Genomic DNA, 8,840 nt, shown 5'->3' on the forward strand with positions numbered 1-8,840 from the left:
GGTTGGAACTGGGCAGCGTTCTTCTGGGTAGCATTGGGTTATGCATGGGTGTGTTTTTATTGGGACACAGTGGTTTGAATTGGACTGCGTTCTTCTGGGTAGCATTGGGTTATGCATGGGTGTGTTTTTATTGGGACAGTGGTTGGAACTTGGCTGCGTTCTTCTGGGTAGCATTGGGTTATGCATGGGTGTGTTTTTATTGGGACACAGTGGTTGGAATTGGACTGCGTTCTTCTGGGTAGCATTGGGTTGTGCATGGGTGTCTTTATATTGGGAAGCAGTGGTTGGAACGGGGCTGTGTTCTTCTGGGTAGCATTGGGTTATGCATGGGTGTGTTTTTATTGGGAAGCAGTGGTTGGAACTGGGCTGTGTTCTTCTGAGTAGCATTGGGTTGTGCATGGGTGTCTTTATATTGGGAAGCAGTGGTTGGAACGGGGCTGTGTTCTTCTGGGTAGCATTGGGTTATGCATGGGTGTGCTTTTATTGGGAAGCAGTGGTTGGAACTGGACGGCGTTCTTCTGGGTAGCATTGGGTTATGCATTGGTGTGATTTTATTGGGAAGCAGAGGTTGGAACTGGGCTGTGTTCTTCTCGGTAGCATTGGGTTGTGCATGGGTGTCTTTATATTGGGAAGCAGTGGTTGGAACGGGGCTGTGTTATTCTGGGTAGCATTGGGTTATGCATGGGTGTGTTTTTATTGGGAAGCAGCGCTTGGAACTGGGCTGTGTTCTTCTGGGTGGCATTGGGTTATGCATGGGTGTGTTTATATTGGAAGCAATGGTTGGAACTGGGCTGTGTTCTTCTGGGTGGCATTGGGTTATGCATGGGTGTGTTTTTATTGGGAAGCAGTGGTTGGAACTGGTCTGTGTTCTACTGGGTGGCATCAGGTTACGCATGCGTGTGTTTTTATTGGGACGCAGTGATTGGAACTGGGCTGTGTTCTTCTGGGTGGCATTGGGTTATGCATGGGTGTGTTTTTATTGGGAAGCAGCGGTTGGAACTGGGCTGTGTTCTTCTGGGTAGCATTGGGTTATGCATGGGTGTGTTTTTATTGGTAAGCAGTGGTTGGAACTGGGCTGTCTTCTTCTGGGTAGCATTGGGTTATGGGTGGGTGTGTTTTCATTGGGAAGCAGTGGTTGGAACTGGATTGTTTTCTTCTGAGTAGCATTGGGTTATGCATGGGTGTGTTTCTGTTGGGAAGCAGTGGTTGGAACTTGGCTATGTTCTTCTCGGTAGCATTGGGTTATGCATGGGTGTGTTCTCATTGGGAAGCAGTGGTTGGAACTGGGCTGTCTTCTTCTGAGTAGCATTGGGGTATGCATGGGTGTGTTTCTGTTGGGAAGCAGTGGTTTGAACGGGGCTGTGTTCTTCTGGGTAGCATTGGGGTATGCATGGGTGTGTTTATATTGGGAGGCAGTGGTTGGAACGGGTCTGTGCTCTTCTGGGTGGCATTGGGTTATGAATGGGTGTGTTTATATTGGGAAGCAGTGGTTGGAACGGGGCTGTGTTCTTCTGGGTTTCATTGGGTTATGCATGGGTGTGTTTTTATTGGGAAGCAGTGGTTGGAACTGGGCTGCGTTATTCTGGGTTGCACTGGGCTATGCATGGATGTATTTCATTGGAAAGCAGTGGTTGGAACTGGGATGTCTTCTTCTGAGTAGCATTGGGTTATGCATGGGTGTGTTTTTATTGGGAAGCAGTGGTTGGAACTGGGCTGTGTTATTCTGGGTAGCAATGGGTTATGCATGGGTGTGTTTATATTGGGAGGCAGTGGTTGGAAATGGGCTGTATTCTACTGGGTGGCATCGGGTTACGCATGGGTGTGTTTTTATTGGGTCGCAGTAGTTGGAACTGGGCTGTGTTCTTCTGGGTGGCATTGGGTTATGCATGGGTGTGATTTTATTGGGAAGCAGCGGTTGGAACTGGGCTGTGTTCTTCTGGGTAGCACTGGGTTATGCATGGGTGTGTTTTTATTGGGAAGCAGTGGTTGGAACTGGGCTGCGTTCTTCTGGGTGGCATTGGGTTATGCATGGGTGTGTTTTTATTGGGAAGCATTGGTTGGAACTGGGCTGTGTTCTACTGGGTGGCATCGGGTTACGCATGGGTGTGTTTTTATTGGGACGCAGTGGTTGGAACTGGGCTGTGTTCTTGGTGGCATTGGGTTATGCATGGGTGTGTTTTTATTGGGAAGGAGCGGTTGGAACTGGGCTGTGTTATTCTGGGTAGCATTGGGTTATGCATGGGTGTGTTTTTATTGGTAAGCAGTGGTTGGAACTGGGCTGTCTTCTTCTGGGTAGCATTGGGTTATGGATGGGTGTGTTTTCATTGGGAAGCAGTGGTTGGAACTGGATTGTTTTCTTCTGAGTAGCATTGGGTTATGCATGGGTGTGTTTTTGTTGGGAAGCAGTGGTTGGAACTTGGCTATGTTCTTCTGGTAGCATTGGGTTATGCATGGGTGTGTTCTCATTGGGAAGCAGTGGTTGGAACTGGGCAGTTTTCTTCTGAGTAGCATTGGGGTATGCATGGGTGTGTTTCTGTTGGGAAGCAGTGGTTGGAACGGGGCTGTGTTCTTCTGGGTAGCATTGGGTTATGCATGGGTGTGTTTATATTGGGAAGCAGTGGTTGGAACGGGTCTGTGTTCTTCTGGGTGGCATTGGGTTATGAATGGGTGTGTTTTTATTGGGAAGCAGTGGTTGGAACTGGGCTGTGTTCTTCTGGGTTTCATTGGGTTATGCATGGGTGTGTTTTTATTGGGAAGCAGTGGTTGGAACTGGGCTGCGTTCTTCTGGGTTGCACTGGGCTATGCATGGATGTATTTCATTGGAAAGCAGTGGTTAGAACTGGGCTGTCTTCTTCTGAGTAGCATTGGGTTATGCATGGGTGTGTTTTTATTGGGAAGCAGTGGTTGGAACTGGGCTGTGTTATTCTGGGTAGCAATGGGTTATGCATGGGTGTGTTTATATTGGGAGGCAGTGGTTGGAACTGGGCTGTGTTCTTCTGGGTGTCATTGGGTTATGCATGGGTGTGTTTTTATTGGGAAGCAGTGGTTGGAACTGGGCTGCGTTCTTCTGGGTTGCACTGGGCTATGCGTGGATGTATTTCATTGGAAAGCAGTGGTTGGAACTGGGGTGTCTTCTTCTGAGTAGCATTGGGTTATGCATGGGTGGGTTTATATTTGGGAAGCAGTGGTTGACACTGGGCTGTGTTCTACTGGGTAACATTGAGTTATGCATGGGTGTGTTTCTATTGGGAAGCAGTGGTTGCAACTGGGCTCTGTTCTTCTGGGTAGCATTGGGTTATGCTTGGGTGTGTTTTTATTGGGAAGCAGTGGTTGGAACTGGGCTGTGTTATTCTGGGTAGCATTGGGTTATGCATGGGTGTGTTTTTATTGGGACGTAGTGGTTGGAACTGGGCTGTGTCCTTCTGGGTAGCATTGGGTTATGCATGGGTGTGTTTTTATTGGTATATTGGTAAGCAGTGGTTGGAACTGGGCTGTCTTCTTCTGGGTAGCATTGGGTTATGGGTGGGTGTGTTTTCATTGGGAAGCAGTGGTTGGAACTGGATTGTTTTCTTCTGAGTAGCATTGGGTTATGCATGGGTGTGTTTCTGTTGGGAAGCAGTGGTTGGAACTTGGCTATGTTCTTCTCGGTAGCATTGGGTTATGCATGGGTGTGTTCTCATTGGGAAGCAGTGGTTGGAACTGGGCTGTCTTTTTCTGAGTAGCATTGGGGTATGCATGGGTGTGTTTCTGTTGGGAAGCAGTGGTTTGAACGGGGCTGTGTTCTTCTGGGTAGCATTGGGGTATGCATGGGTGTGTTTATATTGGGAGGCAGTGGTTGGAACGGGTCTGTGCTCTTCTGGGTGGCATTGGGTTATGAATGGGTGTGTTTATATTGGGAAGCAGTGGTTGGAACGGGGCTGTGTTCTTCTGCGTTTCATTGGGTTATGCATGGGTGTGTTTTTATTGGGAAGCAGTGGTTGGACCTGGGCTGCGTTCTTCTGGGTTGCACTGGGCTATGCATGGATGTATTTCATTGGAAAGCAGTGGTTGGAACTGGGATGTCTTCTTCTGAGTAGCATTGGGTTATGCCTGGGTGTGTTTTTATTGGGAAGCAGTGGTTGGAACTGGGCTGTGTTATTCTGGGTAGCAATGGGTTATGCATGGGTGTGTTTATATTGGGAGGCAGTGGTTGGAAATGGGCTGTATTCTACTGGGTGGCATCGGGTTACGCATGGGTGTGTTTTTATTGGGTCGCAGTAGTTGGAACTGGGCTGTGTTCTTCTGGGTGGCATTGGGTTATGCATGGGTGTGATTTTATTGGGAAGCAGCGGTTGGAACTGGGCTGTGTTCTTCTGGGTAGCACTGGGTTATGCATGGGTGTGTTTTTATTGGGAAGCAGTGGTTGGAACTGGGCTGCGTTCTTCTGGGTGGCATTGGGTTATGCATGGGTGTGTTTTTATTGGGAAGCAGTGGTTGGAACTGGGCTGTGTTCTACTGGGTGGCATCGGGTTACGCATGGGTGTGTTTTTATTAGGACGCAGTGGTTGGAACTGGGCTGTGTTCTTGGTGGCATTGGGTTATGCATGGGTGTGTTTTTATTGGGAAGGAGCGGTTGGAACTGGGCTGTGTTCTTCTGGGTAGCATTGGGTTATGCATGGGTGTGTTTTTATTGGTAAGCAGTGGTTGGAACTGGGCTGTCTTCTTCTGGGTAGCATTGGGTTATGGATGGGTGTGTTTTCATTGGGAAGCAGTGGTTGGAACTGGATTGTTTTCTTCTGAGTAGCATTGGGTTATGCATAGGTGTGTTTTTGTTGGGAAGCAGTGGTTGGAACTTGGCTATGTTCTTCTGGTAGCTTTGGGTTATGCATGGGTGTGTTCTCATTGGGAAGCAGTGGTTGGAACTGGGCTGTTTTCTTCTGAGTAGCATTGGGGTATGCATGGGTGTGTTTCTGTTGGGAAGCAGTGGTTGGAACGGGGCTGTGTTCTTCTGGGTAGCATTGGGTTATGCATGGGTGTGTTTATATTGGGAAGCAGTGGTTGGAACGGGTCTGTGTTCTTCTGGGTGGCATTGGGTTATGAATGGGTGTGTTTTTATTGGGAAGCAGTGGTTGGAACTGGGCTGTGTTCTTCTGGGTTTCATTGGGTTATGCATGGGTGTGTTTTTATTGGGAAGCAGTGGTTGGAACTGGGCTGCGTTCTTCTGGGTTGCACTGGGCTATGCATGGATGTATTTCATTGGAAAGCAGTGGTTAGAACTGGGCTGTCTTCTTCTGAGTAGCATTGGGTTATGCATGGGTGTGTTTTTATTGGGAAGCAGTGGTTGGAACTGGGCTGTGTTATTCTGGGTAGCAATGGGTTATGCATGGGTGTGTTTATATTGGGAGGCAGTGGTTGGAACTGGGCTGTGTTCTTCTGGGTGTCATTGGGTTATGCATGGGTGTGTTTTTATTGGGAAGCAGTGTTTGGAACTGGGCTGCGTTCTTCTGGGTTGCACTGGGCTATGCGTGGATGTATTTCATTGGAAAGCAGTGGTTGGAACTGGGGTGTCTTCTTCTGAGTAGCATTGGGTTATGCATGGGTGGGTTTATATTTTGGAAGCAGTGGTTGACACTGGGCTGTGTTCTACTGGGTAACATTGAGTTATGCATGGGTGTGTTTCTATTGGGAAGCAGTGGTTGCAACTGGGCTCTGTTCTTCTGGGTAGCATTGGGTTATGCTTGGGTGTGTTTTTATTGGGAAGCAGTGGTTGGAACTGGGCTGCGTTCTTCTCGGTAGCATTGGGTTATGCATGGGTGTGTTTTTATTGGGAAGCAGTGGTTGGAACTGGGCTGTGTTATTCTGGGTAGCAATGGGTTATGCATGGGTGTGTTTATATTGGGAGGCAGTGGTTGGAACTGGGCTGTGTTCATTTGGGTGGCATTGGGTTATGCATGGGTGTGTTTTTATTGGGAAGCAGTGGCTGGAAGTGGGCTGCGTTCTTCTGGGATGCACTGGGCTATGCATGAGTGTGTTATCATTGGGAAGCAGTGGTTGGAACTGGGCTGTGATCTTCTGGGTACTATTGGGTTATGCATGGGTGTGTTTTTATTGGGAAGCAGTGGTTGCAACTGGGTGGTGTTCTTCTGGGTGGCATTTGGTTATGCATGAGTGTGTTTTTATTGGGAAGCAGTGTTGGAACTGGGCGGCGTTCTTCTGGGCAGCATTGGGTTATGCATGGGTGTGTTTATATTGGGAAGCAGTGGTTGGAACTGGGCTCTGTTCTTCTGGGTAGCATTGGGTTATGCTTGGGTGTGTTTTTATTGGGAAGCAGTGGTTGGAACTGGGCTGCGTTCTTCTCGGTAGCATTGGGTTATGCATGGGTGTGTTTTTATTGGGAAGCAATGGTTGGAACTGGGCTGTGTTATTCTGGGTAGCATTGGGTTATGCATGGGTGTGTTTATATTGGGAAGCAGTGGTTGGAACTGGGCTGCATTCTTCTGGGTGGCATTGCGTTATGCATGGGTGTGTTTTCATGGGGAAGCAGGGGTTGGAACTGGGCTGTCTTCTTCTGAGTAGCATTGGGTTATGCATGGGTGTGTTTTTATTGGGAAGCAATGATTGGAACTGGGCTGTCTCCTTCTGAGTAGCATTGGGCTATGCATGGGTGTGTTTTTAATGGGAAGCAGTGGTTGCAACTGGGCTGTGTTCTTCTGGGTGGCATTGGGTTATGCATGAGTGTGTTTTTATTGGGAAGCAGTGTTGGAACTGGGCTGCGTTCTTCTGGGTAGCATTGGGTTATGCATGGGTGTGTTTATATTGGGAAGCAGTGGTTGAACAGGCTCTGTTCTTCTGGGTGCATTGGGTTATGCATGAGTGTGTTTTTATTGGGAAGCAGTGTTGGAACTGGGCTGCGTTCTTCTGGGTGGCATTGGGTTATGCATGGGTGTGTTTATATTGGGAAGCAGTGGTTGGAACTGGGCTGTTTTCTTCTGAGTAGCATTGGGGTATGCATGGGTGTGTTTTCATTGGGAAGCAGTGGTTGGGACTGGGTTGCGTTCTTCTGGTAGCATTGGGTTATGCATGGGTGTGTTTGTATTGGGAAGCAGTGGTTAGAACTGGGCTGCGTTCTTCTGGGTGGCATTGGGTTATGCATGGGTGTGTTCTCATTGGGAAGCAGTGGTTGGTTCTGGGCTGTTTTCTTCTGAGTAGCATTGGGGTATGCATGGGTGTATTTCTGTTGGGAAGCAGTAGTTGGAACGGGGCTGTGTTCTTCTGGGTAGCATTGGGTTATGCATGGGTGTGTTTATATTGGGAAGCAGTGGTTGGAACTGGTCTGTTTTCTTCTGGGTGGCATTGGGTTATGAATGGGTGTGTTTATATTGGGAAGCAGTGGTTGGAACTGGGCTGTGTTCTTCTGGGTTTCATTGGGTTATGCATGGGTGTGTTTTTATTGGGAAGCAGTGGTTGGAACTGGGCTGCGTTCTTCTGGGTTGCACTGGGCTATGCATGGATGTATTTCATTGGAAAGCAGTGGTTGGAACTGGGCTGTCTTCTTCTGAGTAGCATTGGGTTATGCATGGGTGTGTTTTGATTGGGAAGCAGTGTTTGGAACTGGGCTGTGTTATTCTGGGTAGCAATGGGTTATGCATGGGTGTGTTTATATTGGGAGGCAGTGGTTGGAACTGGGCTGTGTTCTTCTGGGTGTCATTGGGTTATGCATGGGTGTGTTTTTATTGGGAAGCAGTGGCTGGAAGTGGGCTGCGTTCTTCTGGGATGCACTGGGCTATGCATGGGTGTGTTTTCATTGGGAAGCAGGGGTTGGAACTGGGCTGTGTTCTTCTGGGTACTATTGGGTTATGCATGGGTGTGTTTTTATTGGGAAGCAGTGGTTGCAACTGGGCTGTGTTCTTCTGGGTGGCATTTGGTTATGCATGAGTGCGTTTTTGTTGGGAAGCAGTGTTGGAACTGGGCGGCGTTCTTCTGGGCAGCATTGGGTTATGCATGGGTGTGTTTATATTGGGAAGCAGTGGTTGGAACTGGGCTGTCTTATTCTGAGTAGCATTGGGGTATGCATGGGTGTGTTTCTGTTGGGAAGCAGTGGTTTGAACGGGGCTGTGTTCTTCTGGGTAGCGTTGGGTTATGCATGGGTGTGTTTATATTGGGAAGCAGTGGTTGGAACGGGTCTGTGTTCTTCTGGGTGGCATTGGATTATGAATGGGTGTGTTTATATTGGGAAGCAGTGGTTGGAATGGGGCTGTGTTCTTCTGGGTTTCATTGGGTTATGCATGGGTGTGTTTTTATTGGGAAGCAGTGGTTGGAACTGTGCTGCGTTCTTTTGGGTTGCACTGGGCTATGCATGGATGTATTTCATTGGAAAGCAGTGGTTGGAACTGGGCTGTCTTCTTCTGAGTAGCATTGGGTTATGCATGGGTGTGTTTTTATTGGGAAGCAGTGATTGGAACTGGGCTGTGTTATTCTGGGTAGCAATGGGTTATGCATGGGTGTGGTTATATTGGGAGGCAGTGGTTGGAACTGGGCTGTGTTCTACTGGGTGGCATCGGGTTACGCATGGGTGTGTTTTTATTGGGTCGCAGTGGTTGGAACTGGGCTGTGTTCTTCTGGGTGGCATTGGGTTATGCATGGGTGTGTTTTTATTGGGAAGCAGCGGTTGGAACTGGGCTGTGTTCTTCTGGGTAGCATTGGGTTATGCATGGATGTGTTTTTATTGGGAAGCAGTGGTTGGAACTGGGCTGCGTTCTTCTGGGTGGCATTGGGTTATGCATGGGTGTGTTTTTATTGGAAAGCAGTGGTTGGAACTGGGCTGTGTTCTACTGGGTGGCATCGGGTTACGCATGGGTGTG

This window comes from Ambystoma mexicanum, chromosome 10, assembly GCF_040938575.1.
Source record: "Ambystoma mexicanum isolate Mex_15411 chromosome 10, UKY_AmexF1_1, whole genome shotgun sequence".
Lineage (NCBI taxonomy): Eukaryota > Metazoa > Chordata > Amphibia > Caudata > Ambystomatidae > Ambystoma > Ambystoma mexicanum.